The sequence below is a fragment of the Chrysemys picta genome, chromosome 2, assembly GCF_011386835.1.
Source record: "Chrysemys picta bellii isolate R12L10 chromosome 2, ASM1138683v2, whole genome shotgun sequence".
NCBI classification, from domain to species: Eukaryota; Metazoa; Chordata; order Testudines; family Emydidae; genus Chrysemys; species Chrysemys picta.
The window spans coordinates 278,830,903-278,854,122 of NC_088792.1; the positions used below are offsets into that span (position 1 = coordinate 278,830,903).

General features: G+C 44.9%; 1 protein-coding gene across 4 annotated transcripts in view; it reads right to left on the reverse strand.

Moving 5' to 3' along the window:
- FAM135B (family with sequence similarity 135 member B) overlaps positions 1 to 23,220 on the reverse strand; it is a 331,843-nt gene that overhangs the window by 286,000 nt on the left and 22,623 nt on the right. The gene's annotated exons all lie outside the window — the stretch shown is intronic.

Sequence of the window (23,220 nt, forward strand, 5' to 3'; positions counted from 1 at the left end):
GACCAGTTGGCAGTGCAAAACGAGCCTATCCAATAAGCATGCCTATTGATGAACCCTGAATTTTGAAAATCCCATTATATGTTGCATAATTCTCCAAAGCATTGGCCTGCTAAACCTAGGGTTGTGAGTTCAATCCTTGAGGGGGCCATTTAGGGATTGGGGACAAAAATCTGTCTGGGGATTGGGCCTGCTTTGAGCAGGGGGTTGGACTAGATGACCTCCTGAGGTCCCTTCCAACCCTGATATTCTAGGATTCAACTGTGTCATTCATTTGGTAAATTACTTTGACACATATTTCAGGAGGCTCCACAGAAATGAGCTTTTAATAATAAGCATTTATTCAATTTTCCTTCATCTAGAACATGATCAAGTTGGGTCAGGACAGAATGCCATCCCTTCTTGATTTGTGAGCATTCTGGCATTTATCCATAAAGATTCGTTATTAGATTGCAAAGCACTAACAGACACAGAGTGTTGAGCAAAGGGCTTATACCACCTCTTCTCGCACAGAGCAAATATTGTGTAACTTGCTGATATTTGAAAGCTGGGATAGAGATAGAGATAGAGATATCTCTTTGTTATTTCTTTTACCCGGGTGAATGTTAACCTGCACTCTAATCAGACAACTTTCATTTAAAAAAAGCTCTTTGGCAGGATTCCCCCACCCACTTTGTTTAGCAGACAGAGAAGGACAAGAGAATAACTGAGAATTTAGTAAGCATCAGTTAAACAAACTAGTCATTCCTTCACCCCCAAACCGAGAGCCACGCTGCCACCCGATACTGAATGCAACACCCACTAAGTGACTGGGAGTGAGTATCCGAGAACAGAATTTAGATCTACATTATTAGGAATTCACAGGGTCTTAACTTTAAGATTGTTTATTGGAAGAAAATGACTAGATGCGGAATTAACAGGGGCAATTAACTAGTTGAAGGAATAATTTGAAATCAAGTACATTTAAAAAAAAAGGAGAGATTAAAGTATTCGTTTGTACAACACCTATCCGAGTCCCCCTGCCAATTTTGGTGGATTTAAAATAATAAGAAATCCATTAAAAATGTTTCTTGGCCCCTGTTGCTGAGCAAAAGACCCAAACAGCAGGAAACTGACCGAGTGACTGACTATGCAGGGAAAACAGTGAAATGCGCTATTGTATATACAAAGTACACAAAATAAACTTTCCTCCACTCTGTTTCAGTTATGATCATCTTAGATTCTTGCTTATCCCTGGGACCTACACAGCTACCACGACACTGAAAACAGAAACATTTTCAGGTCAAAAGGCAATTTTTAAGTTGAGTCTCTTTTTAAACGGTCTATTTCGAAATCCCACAACCAGGGAAATATTGAGTCATGTCATCCTGCTGCTCTAATTCAACTGACTGCCAAAGTTGAGGTGGAGGAGCAGGGTTTATGGGGTAAAATATCTTGAGCTGACTGGGAATATTTTTTAAGCAACAAAACTTAAGTCTTCAAAAAGGCTTGTCAAGTACAGGCTGCAATACCACACCCTAAAATAGCCCAGGGGTTAGAGCATTCACTTGGGATGTGGGAGACTGAATCAGACAGAGCAGGGACTTCAACCTGGGTCTCCCACCTCCCAGGTAAGTGCTATTCTGGGGTGGCTGTTTCTCTCTCTTCCCCTTTCTCTGGTTATTCACCAAAAAAATCAAGAGATTTGGGTTTCATCCATATGCAGAATGGACATTTTATTTGAAAACTCAAAATTTTTCATAGGAAACCTGTTTCCCACTCAGCTCTAATCATCTCCCTTTATCTCTAGCCCACATGAAGTCAGCCTACAGGAACACTACAACCCTGGACCCCTTGTGTGTTTGGTCAGTGGAATTCAGGGGAGCAGCTAGGGATGAAATAAAAAAAAAATTGTCATTCTAAAAATCCACCATAAGTTAACACTGTCCCTTGCGGCGACAATGAGGTACTGCAAATGCTGCCTGCTGAATCAGGCGAGAATTGTCCAAGTAAAGTCTCCCTTACAATTTGTATGTGGGACTAAAGAGGCCAAAATGTCATTATTCAGTAGTAGGCTGCACCTCCATTAGCAAACTTCAGAGCCAATAATCCACCAATGCACCTTCACTGAGGTACCAATGAAGGAAACTGCAGCATATGCCGGGTTCTGCAGTTCTTAACACCATGCTACAGAACCGTAACAGGCTGACTTACTGCTACGTTGTTCAGTATAGACAAGGCCCTAGAGACCAGGGATCAGGTAACAGCCTTGGATTTGGGGCAAGAAAGGTCATTCTATGTTAGGCACTTTAACAACTAAAATTCATCCCCAGGGCTTGTCTTCACATACAGTGCTGCAGTTTTACTGCAGTAGATGGTACTGCCCCAACAGGAGAGCTTTTCCCATCAGTGTAGTTAATCTACCTCCTCAAGAGGTAATAGCTATGTTGATGGGAGAAGTTCTCTGGTCTACATAGTGCTGGCTATACAAGGGGATTAGGCCATTATAACTACGTTGGTCAGGGGTGTAGGTCTTTAGTGTAGACAGGTCCTCAATCTGTTTATGTCCAGGCAGCTAGCAGAGGCAGGACACCTCTCCACTTGAGGTATTAAAAAAAAGTTACAATATAGCAGTGCAAGTGTATCGAATGTTTTGTTGTACTTTACTGACGCAAGGAGTGTGCATGAGAGGGGTTTACATACAGTAATGTGTGAAGGGAGCTTGTTCTTATTCCACTATACTGATCATCAGCAGAAAATGCTTAGTCATCCCTGGTCATTACAAGCAGCTGGCTCATCTATTTAACAAGAAATAGAATTTGGTCATTCATTTCTGACCATAAGCTTATAGTTTATTATTTAAAAGAACAGCAAGTAAGCTGCATCATTATGGAGGATTTCTATTGAGTGTAGATTACCAGACACTAGAAGGTGACACCACACACACACACACTCTCTCTCCAACCCTCCCTTTGCAGGTCTGAGGTTCCATCCAGTGACACTTATCTCTGGAAGACAGCAGACACACACACACAAACACACACACAATTATGCACCACAGACGCATGGCAGATCCTAACACCACTGACCTTCTGAGTCACTTGCCCCCAAGACAATGCAACCCGATAGTTGAGTCAAAAGTCTTTAGCCTTTAGAGACTGCTACTCTTTTCATTTGTGTGTGGCTAGCCACCGCAGCAATAGGCCTGAAAACAGTCTTTTCATATTAGAGCACATCCTCTAGGGAGGAGCAGCTGAGAATATCCAGAGAGAGATGGTGAGTGAAGACTTGGTAGAACCATGCTGAATGCATGTCAACACTGAAAAACAGACGCTGCAATTTTAAGTGTTTGTCATTTCTGTGGAAATGCTTCAAATTGCAGCCACTCTTTCCGCTATTGTTGCCTCACCTCAGTTCAGACTTTATTACTTACACCTGTGGTAGCAGTGTCTTAAACAGCTGGTACAAAACCAAGCCTTGAGTTTAAGGAAAAGGAGCTCCTAACAATAGTGAATGGTGTAGAGGAAAAGAATCCAAAGGGATGGGCCAAGGAGGCAGTTGACAGACTCATGTCAAGCTTAGACTGGGTTTGGAGTTCTGGTACCAGGCCTTGCCAGGGTCAGAATTTGGTTCTAGTCCGATGCAACCAAGATTTGAGCTCAAAATGGCCCGAGATCTCAAAAGAATGGCCATTCCTAAACCTGAACTGTAACACAGGCCCCTGCCAGTTCTGGAACGGATTCAGAATCCAAATTGTAGGGCTGAGTTTGCAGCCAACGATCTCCCCATGCTGAAATTTGGAAGGGTTCGGTTCTGAGCTCCTGGATTTGGTCCAGCTAGTAATAAATAGCAGTATTTGATTATGCCTAGCCCTGGAATACAAGGACCCTTCCTCCCCACTCCTGTGCATGTCTGGGTGAGAGGCCAGCTACAAGTGCAGTCCCTGTGCTATCCAGGCTACAAGGGAACCTCCTAGAACAAACTGTTCCTAAAGAGGTGAGAGGGACATGGCTCTGCCTGCCCCACTTGTTACTCACCAGAAGAGCTGGCTGAGTGTGGCTAGGACCACACCCTGCACTGTCCTAGAAGTAATACAGCAGCATTCTTCCTCTAGGTTTGGGAGCTCTGGGAAGGCAACACAATGCCTCCCAATAGGATAGGCGGGGGGGTCTTGCACCATTGCCGCCACAGGCAGTACCTAAAAGATTTTGGCATCCGATTACAATGTGGGGAGAAGCACTGGAGCTTGCTGTACAGAGACTGGCAGCACATGGGAGAGAGAAAAGGAGCCATGATGTGCCCAGGGACCCGACTAACCACAGTGGTGAGAAACATATCAGCATGTTGCTCAAGACTTGGGCAACAGTCAGGGAACTTATGCAGCACAGAATTCATCCTTTGCCTGAGGAGACGGGGATCTGGAACACAGAGATTGCTGCGTCAGGTCAGACCTGTGGGTCCATCTAGGCCAGGATCCTGTCTCCCGACTAGTACAAGATGCTTCAGAGGAAGATGCAAGAAACCCTGATGTGGGCAATTAAGGATCAAACTGTCCATAGGGAAAGTCAATTCATGGCTCTCATGCCCTGATTCCTGGGGTTTCTCTCTACTCTCAGTTTTGTTGTAATCCCAATAGAACTGTGGGTGCTGCCATTATTATTTTGGATATTACAAAAAAATCCATCTTAAGTTCCCATGTTAGTAAGACACTGCTGTTGGACAGCCTTGTGGAAGCCAGGGAGGAGGAGACGACTGTAGAACCCAGTGTGCTAAGAGGAAAAGCAAGCTACAGAGAGATTTGTGCAATGGGAGCTTAGTCCTTCTTAATGTGATGGGCGGGGGGGAAGGGGAGGAGAGGGGGAGGAGACAAGGCAGGCCAGAAAGTGCAGATGTTTATGGACCATGAAAACGGCCCCCCAACTCCACCTATCACACAAAGCCCAGCAACATGCTTCTAAACTTGTTTTTTTCTGCCTCTGGGGGCAATTTTTTTTGCATTCCCTCCAGGGGGACCTGAAAGCAGCAATCAGGACAATAAATAAATAAAAAATAAATTAAGGAGATATCCCATCTCCTATAACTGGAAGGGACCTTGAAAAGTCATCGAGTCCAGCCCCCTGCCTTCACTAGCAGGACCAAGTACTGATTTTTGCCCCAGATCCCCAAGTGGCCCCCTCAAGGATTGAACTCACAAGCCTGGGTTTAGCAAGCCAATGCTCAAACCACTGAGCTATCCCTCCCCATGTAGTTTGGGAGGTGTTCAGACCCCATGGTGATGAAGAGACAGCAGAAGAAGGCAAAGGCTGAGTGGGCACCAATGGCAGGCCCCAACATGGCTTATGAAACATCAGTGAGGGAAAGAATGTCACTGCCACCACCATTTCCATCATCTCTCCACGCTGGTCCAGTCAGTTCTCCAGTCCGGCACCTAACCCAGCTCTCAAACCCCTCCTCCACTGATTCTCTGTCTCGTCCCTCAGCAAGTTGAACCTCTCCTTCAAGGCCCCATCTCCTTCAGTTCTCTTTCTCTGTTAAAATCCCAATGGAGGGGGCAGGGCTATTTAATTTGTGTGCCCTTCCATGGTTCTGGATGCCTTACTCTGTCTCCATCCCAGGGAGGAAGGATGATCCAGTGGCTAGCATACTAGCTTGCAACAGTGGAAACCTGAGTTTAATTCCCTGCTTTGCCACAGTCATTCTTGTGTGACTTTGGGCAAGTCACTTAGTCTCTTGGTTTCTCAATTCCCCATATGTAACATTGGGATAATAGCACTTCCCTACCTCACAGGAATGTTGTGAGGATTAGCACATTAAAGATTGTGAGGTGCTCAGATACTATGGTAATGAGAGACAGATAAATAGCTAAGCTAGATAGAGAGAGACCCTTTTGCTTCTGCCTTTTTGCCATGCTATTCCGTAGGCCCTCCTCCATCAGGCCATTCAATTTCACTCCCTTCCATCCAACACCTCTTCAAATGGCTTTTATTATGGCTGCTATTCCACAAATACTCACTCACCCCCCTGCTCTCACTTCATCCCATTAGACCTTCATTTAGCCCATGTTAACTCCTTAAAACAAATGCACTTGGAATTAGCAAGATGCATGCTGGGCTCAAATGCATAACTACGTTTCTATTACGCTGCAGCCCACCCTTCTTCAGCCTCATTGATATCTTGTCTAGCTAGAGGGCACACTCTAGCCTTACATGTCTGTAGAGCTCCTCACAACACCAGTGGTACCAGACAAAGAAGTTGAACAGAGTTGCCCAAAATCTTTTGAGTTTCACTGAAATGTTACCAAAACCATCTACCACTCTGTACAGTGCCTAGAACGGGTGCCCATTTTTGGCTGGTCCTTAGGTACCACTATAAGAAGCATGACTAATATTAATTTCCTGGGCGGGGACTTTGCAGAGATGGACAGCAATCTAGTTGCTATGTCTGTTTATGCAAGGAGTGCGAGCCAGGTCAGAGTTTGCCAATTAAGCCAGCCCTCACAGATCTTTGATGAGCTATGACAAGATCTTCATGCCACAGCACACAAGGGCTGCAGTTTTATTTTGATGGCTTTACACTCTGAAGGAAGCTATGTGCCAAAAGAGTTTTGCAAACAGACTGTAAATAATACAATTACAGCATTGAAGAGCAGGGTGAACGACATTTAAAGGATAAGTAAGAGATTTAAAAAAAAAAAAAAACTAAACAGGAAAAATTCTGCACTCAGTTATATCCATGCAACCTCAGTGACTTCAGCGAGGTTGGCTGGAGAGCAGAATTAGGCCCTAGGAGTGCTATGAGATAATGCACTGGTCCCAGGAAGAAGGCAAAAGCACATTGTTCTCTCTGACACCAGCAGTTACATTCTTAAGCAGCTTCACGGCAGTAGATCCAGGTACCCGTCCTCCCAAAGCAGAGCGCTGCGCTCGCACAGAGCATGCTCAGCTATACGAGAGGGATAAGACGTCAGACTGTAGAAAGCACACACGCTTGGGATGTGCCCTAGTTCAGGACATGCACAAGGCACACATGGGAAACAGTCCTGGACCCTTTAATATTGATTCCGCTCTTGAGCAAAGGAGGATGTCAAAGCACTGATTTCAGAGGTGCTGAGGCACCTGCATCGCTCACTGAAGACATCCAGTCTTAATTAGAAGAGTTGGAGTGATGGAGACTCCACCACATCCTGAAGCAAGTTGTTCCAAGGGTTAATTCTCCTCAGTGTTAAAAAATTGTCCCTTAGTTCTAATCTGAATTTGTCCAGCTTTAGCTTTAAGCAGAAAGGAAGAACACCAAGATCTTTTGGCTCAAAGAACTGCCTGCCATCAGAAATTTCTTTCCCACATACATACTTGGAGACAGAGATCAAGTCACCTCTTCACTTTCTCTTCAATAAATGAAATAGATTGAGATTAAGTCTCACTCTGAGGCATATTTTTCAGACCTTAGTGATGCTTGTAGCTTTTTTCTAAATCCATTTTTCAACACCCTTTTTTGAGTCTGGACACAGTATTCAAATATTGGTCCTACAATGCTGTGTACAGAAATACCACGTACCTGTTAGTTGATCTCCTCCTGCTTATGAAATCCCACTGATATTCAAGACACCTATTTAGGTGTTGAGCTTTATGAACATAAGTGTGACTATTTTCGCTTGACTGCCTTTTGGGATTTGTGCAGACGTCATAGTAAAGTAGCAGTCGGTAATGTGCTATAAAAGTTACATAAATCACACCCCATATCTGTTACCTCAGCTGACCGCAATATGGTAATTAACAGAGGCTTAATCGCTCAGAGATATAAAAACATATGAAACCAAGAAAGGCTGGAACCCAGCCCAAATGAAGGGTTATATAAGGAGGATGTTCTGAACCATTTAGTGAACAGCTCCACACTAGTGTCTTAAAAGACTTTTCTAAAATGATAAATTGATTTATGCTAGAGCAAACTCAGAACTCAGTGGCTTTTCCCCCACCCCAAATAGAGGTGCCTTAATTATGCTTGCAAAATGTACTCTTTCAACAAAGACCAAGTAACCATTGTTCAGTGTATGTAACCATCCCCTCTGCTGTCTGCGCCATAAAAGCTAGGGGCCTATTACAGCTACGTCTACATTACAGCTTATGTCGGCATGACGTATGTCACTCAGGGTTGTGAATAAACCACCCCTGAGTGACAGAAGTCATTGTAAGAGCTTCTCCTGCCAACATAGCTACTGTCACTTGTGGAGGCGGTTTTATTATGTGGATGGGAGCTGTCTCCTATCAGCATACAGCATCTTCACCAGACACGGTGCAGCTGCACTGCTGTATGTGTAGACATGCCCTGCCTAAGTGGATTTACTTCTTTAGATGAAGAGGCATCAGGTTACATGCTTCTATACTGGAAATCCAGAAGTTTCCTCCATTCCTGGTAAGGACCCAACACAGCAGTCATTACAGAGGATATCACAAAATATCCAACCAAAGCACCACATCCTGCCCCATCCTCTCCTATCCAGCAGCCCTGTGTCCCCCTGCTTCAAGGCTGAGCAAAATCATAAATACAATGCACTGTCTGCAGTTCTACTGACCAGGGAAGGCAGGCTCCAGGCAAGGCAAACTGAGGGACCCTGCAATCCCCATATCAGCAACAGTAGGAACAGGATCATGAGTGAATGATAGACACGGAAGGGTCAGTTATGGCTTAATACATGGTGCATTTGAAGACCATGCCTCATTAATCTCTCTCATATTTGATGCATGAACCTTGTATTAAGTGCACGCCATCCTTGCACTTCAGTCAATGAGAGTCTAATTTTCAGAAGCGCTGAGCACGCACAGCTCCCCCATGGACTCCCACTGGAGTTTTGGGTGTTCTCTCCCTAGCTCAGTGGTTCAGCTGCCAAATTAGCCATCAACGTTACCCAAAAGAGCCACAGTTGTGTAAATTCATTGTTTCATGTACTATAGTACTACAGAGTCATATTTAAACAGTACGACAGGAGAAATATTTAGTTCCATATCTATTATTCGCACAACAAAAATGACAGATCAAGTATTATTTTATCCACTACAAGTGGTTAATCACATCCTGATTGGTTAATAATTAAATCAGTGTTTTAATATTACGTGCTGCAAAGAGCTGCAGGGGAGACATTAAAGAGCCACTTGTGGCTTGAAAGCCAAAGTCCGAGTATCACTTCCTAGCTCAAGGGGCATTTATTTTGCCGCATGGGTGGAGAGGGGTAAAAACTTTCATGGGATGTGCACAAGGGACCAAGATTTGTCTGCAAGGGAATAAAGGAAATCACTCAGATGAGCACTTTCTATCCTCCTAACTACGGAGTTTACCTAGGCTGGCTAATAACTTATGGCTCAACCCTGCAAGGTGCTGGGTGCCCTCCACCACCACTGAAGTCAAGACAAGTTAAGGGACTCCACATCTTTCTGGAAGTGCTCAAAGATCTTTCAGGATATAGCTGTTACTTACTAGACCTCCAGGCCCTTTGGCATTTCATTTCAACACGGAGCCATATACACGTAGGGGTGCATAGAAAGCAATTGGTATGAGAACTGCCTTTAAATTCCACTAGCACAGAAATCTTCCGCAATTCCCTGCAAAGCTTAAAAGAACACACAAACAACGCCTCCCCCTCCCCCCCATGCACACACACACACACAAGCTAAATGATCTGGGGAACTCTAAAGAGTCCTAAATATGATAAATGTTTAAACATGATCTACGCCTGCATTTTTAAAATACAGATTTTGTAAGCGGCACACAGAAAGTGGAGTTTTGTTATATACTGAACAATTCCCATGTCATTTGCAGTTCTTCTTTGCCTTCAAGCTAGCAGCACTTCCTCTTGCTTCCTTGTATAGCCTTGGCACTAACGGGTCCATCATTCTCAGCATTTACCTCTCAAAGCTCTTAGAGTCCAACATATTTAGTCTTATAAATAGACAAACATTTGTGTCAGCCACTACAATATGTTAATTCCCTCAATTGCTATATTTTCATTTCTCGTTGTAAAAACATGCCTTTTAACCCCCTCATGAGGAAAGGATCTCTTGTGTAAAAGGGACACATTCGGTTACCAGTCTAATTTGAGTTAGTCCACATTTAAATGGAAAGGAAATAAAAACAATAAAAACCCCACTCCTGAAATAGGATTTTCCCTTTCCCCAAAAGCTCTATGGGCATCTGATCTTATCAAATAATATTGCCTGAAAATTGGTATATACACCTCTACCTCGATATAACACGAATTAGGATATAACGCGGTAAAGCAGCGCTCCGGGGGGGGTGGGGGCGGGGAAGGGGGAGGGCAGGGCTGCACACTCCGGCGGATCAAAGCAAGTTCGATATAACGCGGTTTCACCTATAACGCGGTATGATTTTTTGGCTCCCGAGGACAGCGTTATATCGGGGTAGAGGTGTACCTATCCACACCTGCCTAACAGTATCAATATCTGGGCTATGATTTTCACCACTGGAGGTTATTGGTCTCTCCCCTTCACAGGCTTTAGGATGAGATTGCCAAGAGGTCATTACCAAATTCCACCCCCTACCTGTTCAGCCACACCCTCATCACCACGGAACCTAATATGCACACAAAAAGATTTCCATGGAGTTGGAGGTGGATGGGAGAATGCTGCTTAGGTTGTAACACTATGACAAAGTGTGACATTCCAGAGTTTTTCCTATTCTGCTTGACACAGGAATTACTGGGTGGGATCCCATCCGCTGTATTATGCAGGGTCAGAATGGATGATCACAATGTTCCTTCTGGCCATAAAACCTACACATTTTCTAGTGCCTGTAACACAAGAATGTATATTCACCGGTCTGCCTTGGTTCACACAAATTCTACTTTTTAAGCCAACACAATGGAAGCCCTCTTTGCATATGAAATCAACAGAAGGATGTGATCTTAACATGGAGTCAGCAAACCAGGGAATAAACTACTGGTGGTGGGGGAGAGAGAAGAGTCATCTTGAGTCTGGGGACAAACAATAACTTTGGGAAATGTAAGGGGAAGGTAAAGAAAAAGGTCACCCCTTTATCCTGCACCTGAGGAAGTAGTTAGGCAGTGCAATTCCAGTCATGAAAATGGGATCCCAACCAGCCTTGGCTAGAAACACTACAAGGTGGCTATGGTGAGAGTAGACTGCTTTGAGACAGATGGTTAGCCTGTTCAAGTTAAATGAAGAACAGGAGTACTTGTGGCACCTTAGAGACTAACAAATTTATTAGAGCATAAGCTTTCGTGGACTACAGCCCACTTCTTCGGATGCTGTTACTCTGAAACTTGTCAAGTTAAATGTAGACTCTAGAAAGCATGTATTGATTGTGTTTTATATGCAGCCTGTTTCCATTATCCTCACTTGCTATCTCTTAAATCTTAACCTTTGATAAGAAACATAACATTGTTTTCACCATAATTTTATCAGCACTGTGATGTTATATAGGAGTTGATCCTCCATAGAGTCAAACAAGCTGGTGTGACACTGTCCCTTGGGGACAGCAAAGCTGGTACAGTAACTCCTCGCTTAATGTAGTTATGTTCCTGAAAATGTGACTTTAAGTGAAACGATGTTAAGCAAATCCAATTTCCCCATAAGAATTAATGTAAATGGGTGGGGGGTTAGGTTCCAGGGAATATGTGTATACACACACAGTATACGTTTTAAACAAACAATTTAATACTGGTACACAGCGATGATGATTGTGAAGCTTGGTTGAGGTGGTGAAGCCAGAGGGTGGAAGAGGGTGGGATGTTTCCCAGGGGATGCCTTACTGCTAAATGATGAACTAGCAATTGGCTCAAGGTTAACTCATTGTTGTTAACATAGCCTCACACTCTACAAGGCAGCACGAATGGAGGGAGGGGAGACAGCATGGCAGACAGACAGAGACACACACCATGTGTGTGTGAGAGAGAGAGGCGCATTGCCCCTTTAAGTACGCGGACCCACTCTAAGTACACTGCCTTTACGTAGATCAGCAAGTTGAGACAGCAGCTGCTCCCAGGAAGCTCCCTCCGTCCTGAGCCCTGTCGTGTGTCCCCCCTGCTCTATGGAAGAAGGGGTAAGTAGGGTGCAGGCGCAGGGGAGAGGGGGACACGCTGACATTATTCCCCCTCTTCCCCCCCTCCCACCCCCGCACAGCAAGCAGGAGGCCCCCAGGAGCAGCTCCAAGGCAGAGGGCAGGAGCATCACATTGCAGTGCAGGGAGGGACAGCTGAATTGCCGGCAATTGGTAGCCTGCTGGGCAGCTGCCGCACAGTAAACTGTATATGTAGATACCAACCACACTGAATTCTCCCTCCAAAGGGCCTCTTATCACTACCCTCCCTCATCTTAGCTCTGGCCACAAGAGGGATCATTCTGGCAATTCATTGGCCAGAGGTCACAAGCTCATTCTGTGCTGGTGTTACTGGGGAGCAGATGGCCTTGCAGCAAGAGACGGCTTTTGCAAAGTGCCCTAAGTGTGCCAAGACTCAGGCTCATTGGTACTTCCACCCAATCATTTGTCACCAAGAATTCCCTAACTCAGATTACAAGCATTTCACCCTGGCAACAACGGTGATCTCCTTGCCAATCACAAAGAGAGAGAGAGAGGATGGAGGAGAAAGTGATTATTGAGGCCCACAATATGCAATAAATAATCATTAAGTAATGAGAGAGGGTCCCCCAGAACTGAAGGAATTAGAGTAAAACATACACTGGGCACTACTTGTCAGGGTCACTCCTATAAAGAAGCCAGAGAGTGGGTGGAATTACTACAGAGACAACATTCTTTGTTCAGTATGTTACCAGTAAAACTGCTGGATCTTAAATAGAACTGGGATTCAAGGCTTGTTACACTTCATGAACCTGGGAAACATCAACTTATTCCCTTCAGTTAATTGGTGATCATGGTGTCAGAGAGAAGGCTTTGGATTCTTTGACCATGGGATGGTGTTCCAAGAAGGAGGAGTGCTAGGCAGAGACGGGCTCCACCTAACTAAGAGAGGGAAGAACATCTTGGCAAGCAGGCTGGCTAACCTAGTGAGGAGGACTTTAAACTAGGTTCACCGGGGGAAGGAGACCAAAGCTCTGAAGTAAGTGGAGAAATGGGACACCGGGAGGAAGCACGAGCAGGAGAGTGCAAGAGGGGAGGACTCCTGTCTCAGACTGAGAAAGCGGGAGAATCAGCGAGTTATCTAAAGTGCCTATACACAAATGCAAGAAGCCTGGGAAACAAGCAGGGAGAACTGGAAGTCCTGGCACAGTCAAGGAACTATGAGGTCATTGGAATAACAGAGACTTGGTGGGATAACTCACATGACTGGAGTACTGTCATGGATGGATATAAACTGTTCAGGAAGGATAGGCAGAGCAGAAAAGGTGGGGGAGTTGCATTGTATGTGAGAGACAAGTATGACTGCTCAGAGCTCCGGTATGAAACTGCAGAAAAACCTGAGTCTCTGGATTAAGTTTAGAAGTGTGAGCAACAAGGATAATGTTGTGGTGGGAGTCTGCTATAGACCACCAGACCAGGGCGATGAGATGGACGAGGCTTTCTTCCGGCAACTAGCAGAAGTTACTAGATCGCAGGCCCTGGTTCTCATGGGAGACTTTAATCACCCTGACATCTGCTGGGAGAGCAATACATTGGTGCACGGACAATCCAGGAAGTTTTTGGAAAGTGTAGGGGACAATTTCCTGGTGCAAGTGCTGGAGGAACCAACGAGGGGCAGAGCTCTTCTTGACCTGCTGCTCACAAACCGGGAAGAATTAGTAGGGGAAGCAAAAGTGGATGGGAACCTGGGAGGCAGTGACCATGAGAGGGTAGAGTTCAGGATCCTGACACAAGGAAGAAAAGAGAGTAGCAGAATACGGACCCTGGACTTCAGAAAAGCAAACTTTGACTCCCTCAGGGAACTAATGGGCAGGATCCCCTGGGAGAATAACATGAGTGGGAAAGGAGTCCAGGAGAGCTGGCTGTATTTTAAAGAATCCTTATTGAGGTTGCAGGAAAAAACCATCCCAATGTGTAGAAAGAACAGTAAATATGGCAGGCGACCAGCTTGGCTTAACAGTGAAATCCTTGCTGACCTTAAACGCAAAAAAGAAGCTTACAAGAAGTGAAAGACTGGACAAATGACCAGGGAGGAGTATAAAAATATTGCTCAGGCATGCAGGAGTGAAAATAGGAAGGCCAAATCACACTTGGAGTTGCAGCTAGCAAGAGATGTTAAGAGTAACAAGAAGGGTTTCTTCATGTTAGCAACAAGAAGAAAGTCAAGGAAAGTGTGGGCACCTTACTCAATGAGGGAGGCAACCTAGTAACAGAGGATGTGGAAAAAGCTAATGTACTCAATGATTTTTTTGCCTCTGTCTTCATGAACAAGGTCAGCTCCCAGACTGCTGCACTGGGCAACACAGTATGGGGAGAAGGTGACCAACCCTCTGTGGAGAAAGGAGTGGTTCGGGACTATTTAGAAAAACTAGACAAGTACAAGTCCATGGGGCCGGATGCGCTGCATCCGAGGGGGCTAAAGGAGTTGGCGGATGTGATTGCAGAGCCATTGGCCATTATCTTTGAAAACTCATGGCAATCGGGGGAGGTCCCGGATGACTGGAAAAAGGCTAATGTAGTGCCCATCTTTAAAAAAGGGAAAGAGGAGGATCCGGGGAACTACAGGCCAGTCAGCCTCACCTCAGTCCCTGGAAAAATCATGGAGCAGGTCCTCAAGGAATCAGTTCTGAAGCACTTAGAGGAGAGGAAAGTGATCAGGAACAGTCAGCATGGATTCACGAAGGGGAAGTCATGCCTGACTAACCTAATTGCCTTCTGTGAGGAGATAACTGGGTCTGTGGATGAGGGGAAAGCAGTGGATGTGTTATTCCTTGACTTTAGCAAAGCTTTTGATACAGTGTTCCACAGTATTCTTGCCAGCAAGTTAAAGAAGTATGGGCTGGATGAATGGACTATAAGGTGGATAGAAAGCTGGCTAGATCATCGGGCTCAACGGGTAGTGATCAACGGCTCCATGTCTAGTTGGCAGCTAGTTTCAAGTGGAGTGCCCCAGGGGTCGGTCCTGGGGCCGGTTTTGTTCAATATCTTCATTAACAATCTAGAGGATGGTGTGGACTGCACTCTCAGCAAGTTTGCAGATGACACTCAACTGGGAGCACTGGTAGATACAGTGGAGGGTAGGGACAGGATACAGAGGGACCTAGACAAATTAGAGGATTGGGCCAAAAGAAACCTGATGAGGTTCAACAAGGACAAGTGCAGAGTCCATGCACTGTTACAGACTACGGACCGAATGGCTAGGAAGCAGTTCTGCAGAAAAGGACCTAGGGTTACAGTGGACGAGAAGCTGGATATGAGGTCAACAGTGTGCCCTTGTTGACAAGAAGTCTAATGGCATTCTGGGCTGTAGAAGTAGGGGCATTGCCAGCAGATCGAGGGACGTGATCGTTCCCCTCTATTCGACACTGGTGAGGCCTCATCTGGAGTAGTGTGTCCAGTTTTGGGCCCCACACTACAAGAAGGATGTGGAAAAATTGGAAAGAGTCCAGCGGAGGGCAACAAAAACGATTAGGGGGCTGGAGCACATGACTTATGAGGAGAGGCTGAGGGAACTGGGATTGTTTAGTCTGCAGAAGAGAAGAATGAGGGGGATTTGATAGCTGCTTTCAAATACCTGAAAGGGGGTTCCAAAGAGGATGGATCTAGACTGTTCTCAGTGGTACCTGATGACAGAACAAGGAGTAATGGTCTCATGTTGCAGTGGGAGAGGCTTAGGTTGGATATTAGGAAAAACATTTTTCACTAGGAGGGTGGTGAAGCACTGAAATGGATTACCTAGGGAGGTGGTAGAATCTCCTTCCTTAGAGGTTTTTAAGGTCAGGCTTGACAAAGCCCTGGCTCGGATGATTTAGTTGGGAATTGGTCCTGCTTTGAGCAGGGGGTTGGACTAGATGACCTCCTGAGGTCCCTTCCAACCCTGATATTCTATGATTCTAGACTCACCTCCTGCACAACATAGGACTTCACTGAATTAATTCCTGTTTGAACTAGAGCCTATTTTTTGCCAGGGATGGAGACTCCACCATGGCCAATGGTCAGTTAAAGTTATTTTTCTTGATTCGTTTATCTGCCGTCAGATCAGGAAGTTCAGCTAAAATGCTGCCTCTGTAACCAAGAAACCAAGTGAATTTGGCCTTTAACTGGTCGGACATCCCTGATCACATGGGATAGACTCAACTAGTAAAGGACACAGGATAAATACCATGTGGCTTTGAACACATTAGTTGCTCCATGTGAATTCCTACAACAAACCAAGCAAAAGCAGCACATACATCATCATCAGCTGCAGCTTTATAAGCATCCATATAGAACTCCAACGCTTCTACAGTCAGTTTGTTAGACATGACCATAACCTGAGTGAGCTGCTACTGTTTCCCAGTTGCAGTTTGTACTTAGCTCAAGGTAGGCTTGGCGTTATTCTGTATTTCATGTTGAACAGTGAACTGGCACAGCTCCAAGGCTGGCCCTCAAAAATTAATGTCCCTAGTTTAGATTAAAAATTAGGGGAGAGCTTGGTTTGCTTTCATGAACATTCAGAGAGCACTTTTTGTATTTTACTTTATGGCAACTAAAAATACTGGAGCATCCCTGAATGAAACGAGTAGGCTGGTAAAAAGCATTTGCAAAGTTATTGTGTAGATCACAATCTCAGGGCGTTGGCTGCAGCTGTAGCACTGGAGGGATGACTCTTGAAGATCCTTGCTTTGCTGTGTGAAGGTTCATGAGAATAGAGAGTTCTAGGAGCAAGTTCTGGCTTGTATGCTGCTAAGTGGAGGCAAAGTCACAAATAAAAGGAACTGATTTGCAGAGCTGGGCAAAAAATTTTCAACCAGAGCCTTTTCCTGTGAAAAATTCAGACACGGCAACACCGAAACATTTCAAGAATTCATGTCATTTTTGCCAAATTCTTCACTTAACAAGATCTGGAAAAATTGTTTTGTCTTGACATTTTGGAAATAAAACTATTTGATTTTTTTGGTTTGAAATATTTTTTTCTATCAAAGTTTCCTTTAATTTTTTCATTTAAACTTTATTCGGGCAAAGTTACAATAAAACGTGAACATACTACACCACACATTCCTTATCAAGGCTCAGGTACCGTTCAAAGAATTTGGTTTAAGACTTGCACTTGCTGCCTAGGAAGCATCCTCTTCATGCTCACCCTCTTTTTAGAGTGCTAGCCGTGTTAGTCTGTATCAGCAAAAACAATGAGGAGTCCTTGGGGCACATTAGAGACTAACCAATGTATTTGGGCATAAGCTTTCGTGGGCTAAAACCCACTTCATCAGATGCATGGAGTGAAAAATGCAGTGTGTATATTGTGTATATATATGTATATATATACATATACACATACACACACACAAGTGGGAGCAAGTGGGAGGTCAGTGCTAATGAGGCCAATTCAATTAAGGTGGAATTAAGGTGGAAGTGGCCTATTCTCAACAGTTGACAAGAAGGGGTGAATATCATAGGGAAAGTTACCTTTGTAGTACTAATGGTGCCAATGCAATCAAGGTGGACATTGCCCATTCCCAACAGTTTGGCACTTTTCTTGTGTACATACTTGGTGTGAAAGCTTTTCCATTCCCAACACAGTCCACATTTTACGTATACCACAATTTCATAGGAGAAGTCACATTTTTCTAATAATGTGCAATATAAAGTCTGCTGCTAACAATAAAAAATAATAATAATTTGTTGTTCTGTTTACAATGTACATCCTTTAATGGAGCATTAAACAAACAGGTCAGGGATCTCTGGAAAGCTGCCATTTTGTTATAAAATGAATCCCTTTAATTTTCTCCCCAAACTATCTAATTCCTGGACACAATCACCACATGTGCAAGTATGTTCCCCTTTCCCGGCAACCCCTCCAACAGAGCATCTCCCGCACAGCAAAAATATGCCGGATCTTAACTGGAGTAAAAATGGTTGAAATTGAAACAAACCATTTTGTCAAAACAAATGCTTCATTCGACCTTAAACATTTTTTTTTGACTTTTCAACTTGCTGAAAATGTTAACTTTACTTTTTGAAAGTGACAATGCACTGAAAAAACCCATTATATTTCTCCATCTCCACTTACTTGCTTAATGCAAAGAGGGCTTGTGTTAATGTGGAGAAGACCATAAATGTGTCATTCGAAATTAAAATGAAAAGGCTACTGAGATAAAGAGCTTAGTCATGCAAGCCTGAGAATTCCTTTGAAATGTAAAAGAACATTTAAAAAAAGATGATAGAAGGCTCCTTAGTCTCCTATCCCTGTCTATTGTCAGGTTTCAGAGTAGTAGCTGTGTTAGGGTACATCTACACTACAGCGGGGAGTCGATTTAAGATACGCAAATTCAGCTACGTGAATAGCGTAGCTGAATTCGACGTATTACAGCCGACTTACCCCGTTGTGAGGACGGCGGCAAAATCGACTTCTGCCGCTTTTTGTTGGCGGCGCTTACTACCACCTCCGCTGGTGGAGTTAGAGCGCCGATTCGGGGATCGATTGTCGCGTCCCGACGGGACGCGATAAATCGATCCCCGAGAGGTCGATTTCTACCCGCCGATTCAGGCGGGTAGTATAGACCAGGCCTAAGTCTGTATCCGCAAAAAGAACAGGAGTACTTGTGGCGCCTTAGAGACTAACAAATTTATTAGAGCATAAGCTTTCGTGGGCTACAGCCCACTTCTTCGGATGCTCTATAGTCTATAGTCTCTAAGGTGCCACAAGTACTCCTGTTCTTTTTGTCTATTGTCAGGCACTAGCTAACTACATGGAATATCCTGCAGTCAGATGAGGATGCATCTAAAGAGAAGCTAGGAGTCAGCCTACATTATAGCATTTTGGAGACTTTTTATGTGTGTATAAAGGGCCTGATTCAGCAAGAAAAGAAAAATATCTGACTTCCACACTGCAGACCCCCAAGTAAAAATTGAGGATGCCAAATTATTCAGGATCCCCACAGTTTTGTGCAGGCTTCTGCAGAATGGAAACCAGCCATAGATTTTTGTTAAATCAGTTTCAAAATATTGAAGGCATCTTATTTTTCTCAGTTTGATAAAGCAAGAAACTTAATGTAAGTGCCTCTCTCTGCTTACCATGCACTATAGTATAAACACTGGCTGTATCGACAATGCATGCGCGTTTTCTGTATTGTGCTTGCTGTGGTTTTGGATGGGGGGTTATTTTATCAGCTTTACTTAGCAAAAAATAGTTAACATTTTTATAAATATACCTGCCCAATTAATGCTTCTTTTTCACAAGGGGAACACATTGCGAATATGATGAGAATTTACCATCCCCAAACCTCTATGCTGTTAAATTAAATTTTTTGAAACCCCCACAAATTTTGTTTAATATTTAATGTATTTGAGCAATCAAGGTTTTTACAGCTGACTTTGGCTGCAGCTGGATGCAGCATGCAGATCACAGTGGAACACCTCCATGTAGACTCACTTTTGGCATGCCCCGTGGTGGCTGCATGTGGTGTAGCAGCTCTGTCTAGGACCCTCTACTGATCTCCAGCCCTGTGTTGTGTCCTTTTGTCCTCGCAACTTGGACCTCCCAGACAGTCATGTTTAATGTTACCCTGGAAGGGCTGGAAGAGTCCAACTGCTTACACCCGTTTCTCAGCCCCATGGTCCTCACATCCTTCTCAGAGAGCTTTAAATCCCCCTTATGTCAGGAGGTGGCACATCACCTTCCCAGTAGCTAGTAGGGGAATACAGGCTCTCCTGCTGCACTGGGCTCCAATCCAGGGAACCTAGGGTGGGCAGCTGCAGTCTGTCCCATCAGACACCATGCTGCTGCCTCTTGGATTCCTTCCTACCATTAGCCTTTCCTCAGGCCTGTCCTCCAATAGCCCCTTCCCGGGCTCTTTGTAAGGATCAGTGCCACCCAGGCTTCTGCCCCAGAAGCCCAGTTCCTGCTTTTGTGTCAGAGTCCACCACAATAGCTCACTCCAATGCTGTGCCTTACAAGTATCTTCACCCACACTGGCCTCCTCCTTGCCCTCCACGAGACTTCTTGTTTCCCTCAGGTCTCTCCACTTTCTGCTACCAAGAGAATGAGTGAGTGAGTGAGTCTCTCTCTCTCTCTCACCACTACTGCTCCAGGACTTCCTCTCTTCATAGCACCATCCAGTTTCTCCCCAGCAGGGCTCCATCTTTAATAAAGCCAACCCCACTCTCCAGGTGCGGCTAGGTGTATTACTTGGCCTCTCAGGCCCACAATGACCATGTTTGGGGGTAGACACACTGTCACAATGCACGGACCACAAGCGTTCAAAAATCATAAGTCTGGCCCCCCAACAAGTCAGAGATTAGCTTAAAAATAGCAAACTTTTAAAAAGAAATACTAGATTTGGAGTTTGGTTTGTCTGGTTTCTGCTCCTGTAAGGTCACACTCCAGTCACATTCTCAAACTTTTCTCCACAGCCACCGGGAACTAGAAACAAACAAACAAAAAACCGCAGCAGCTGTGACTCTCAAGAGCCCCTTGCCTCCAGCCGCTGGGGCTCTAGGACAGCCAGTGCTAGCCCATTGGGGGCCTTAAGGAGGAATATTCCCCCCCCCAAACACACAATACTAAAACAGGGAAGTTCTTATAATAAAAGCAAATAGGGGTCCCCCTTTGAGCTGCTCGGGGCCCTAAGCAATTGCTTAGGCTGCTTATGCCTAGCGCTGGCTCTGCTTTACGATGCATCAGATATTGTGGGACTCATGAGACCTGGCATCTGCACTTCACCTCTTCCTTCAGCAGGAACAGAAAGGGGATGCTCAGAGCTTTCAATTTTCAGTTAGGGATGTCTCGCTATTTTCATTATAGGCAGAATTTGCAGCAAGTGAAAACCGTATAGATCAGGGACCAGATTCTCTGGTCTGGCTGAGCCGCGCTTGATGCAGGACTGACCATTAAGTCGCCTTTATATTCCCGAACGTGCATCGAGACCCCTGCCGTACCAAGCAGACTTATACCTGGCAGATGTGGTTAGCGGAGTATTCCCCCAATGGTTCAGGGCCGCCATAGCCAGGAGGGATTGGTGAAGGAGGCCATCCAAGTCCGGGCTGAGCCCAAGAGGAGGAGTGGGTGCCCAGTGTCTGATCTCCAGCTGCTGGAATGGCTCCTGCGTTTCACCAGCTCATTTAATCCCTCGTTAAAAAAAAAAATAAGGTACTGAAGTTATGACCCAGTGCAGTCATTGTCCCTGCCCTTGGGAGCCCGGGAGGGTCTGAAGGACTGACGCTAACCCTTATGGCTTTCCACAGAAGCCAGCTCTTAGATCAAACTATACCAGGAAGCCCTAGGAGTCCCCTAATGTCTTCCCAACCTCTGGAACCTACAGCTAGTGGCACTAGTCGTCATGGAACACTTGTCAGCCTGTGGATTGTAAATTCTTTTCTCCAAAGAGATTGTGCCACATCTTGCCGTTCATATCGCAGGTGCAAGGCAAATATGGAGACCCCTAAAATGCATCAATAAATGGGGGAAGGTGGCAAGTGCCTATATCCGTGTCTTTCAAAGGTTTTACCGAAAAGAGGGGCAGTAAGCAAGAGCTGTTCTACCTAATGGACCTCAATCTGCTTTCGGTTACATTGTAGGGACCGTCATTTTGTTCTATATTCGGACAGTGCCTAGAACAATGGGTTCCTGGGCCATGACTGGGGCTCCTCGGTGTTGCAGTAATTCAAACTATGATTATTACTATTGCATAAAGCAGGAGTAACGCCACTGCAGTCAATGTAATATCACAAGCGTAAGGTGAATCGGGCTCTGCATCTCCAATGCAAGAAAAATGTGAAGCCATCACTAGTTGAATCAAGTAGTGAAGTTGATCAGTTGGCTGTCTGGGACGCTGGCTCTTGATAGCACTAGGAACCTTTGTGTTTGTAGACTCAAGGGGACTCTCTAGCTTAATGCTGTGGGAGATATTAAGGTGTCACAACCGGCTCTTTTAGAGCTGCTGAGCTGTTCAAAGAATACAAGACACAAAATAAAACTGAGTGGTCATCGGTCTTCTACCTCTGAAAACTAACAGTCTGTTCAAGGTTCCCCTCCTTCCTTCAACACCTGTAGTGACTGTTACCTCTCAGAACAGCAACAGGCTAACATACTCACTGTGCAAGTCACACCTCTCCCACGGCCCTCATTTCAAGGGACACTTTTCATTTTAGTCGCAATGTTACCCCCATTCTACAAAAATATGCCACCCTCTCACTTCTACTGCTGGACATTATTTATGCAAGAAATGCAGAATCAGGGAACCGAGGCAATACAAAATGTTCTCTACACTAAAGGAAGGAATCCCACAGCACTTCATATTTCCTGTCTGACTGGTATTTCTGCATCCTACATTTGGGCCTTGGCAGACAGAGAGGTGTGCTGCGAGTTAACGGATCTGATTACACTCTCGAGACATCTGCATTACTCCAAAAGCCACCAAAGATGTCATGTGTTAGAAGATAGCTTCCTAGTCACAACTACACAAGTCAAGGAACAAGGGGCACAGTGTGAAGCAGTACATTATTAAAGGACAACAAAAGGAAGAGAAAAGTGTAGTCTTAAGCCTTAAGGGACTGCACACCACTTCGCTATCACATACTGCTGGCTGGCTGACAGGAAGGCAAGATCTACAGATGGAGAAGGTGGGAGGAAATGAAACAGAGCAGTCCAGCTCACCCACTTCCTAGATCCTCAGCGGCACTTCACTGATGCTTTTTATGAACCCCTTTCACCTTCCATAGGCATGATTATTCACAGCTTTAATAAGCCGCACTGTATAAATTGCAATACAAAAACAAAACAGAGTTCCATCATTCTTCTCCACCCTAATTTTTAGCTCAATTAGAGTCCAATCCAAGTCCTTGGGCATATCCCTATTGACTTCCATGGGCTTCGGACAGAGCCCTCTGTGAGCAATGAAGGGTAAAGCAGCAAAATTAAAAGCACCCTCCTCATTCAGGAGTCAAATCTCCAATGCACAAATGCAAAGCAGAGGGGACCCAACCCCAGGAGGTGCTGAGCCCCTCCAATTGCTCTGGATTTTCACACTGAAATTCTCTTTCTGGATCAGGCTCACAATTCCCAAATGAATTCTCCTCCTGGCACCAGGCCCCCGATGGGGGAGGGGGGGGAATCTCTCGCTACAAATAGCTTTTCTGCCAGTCACAGGTTGGTTCCCCCTC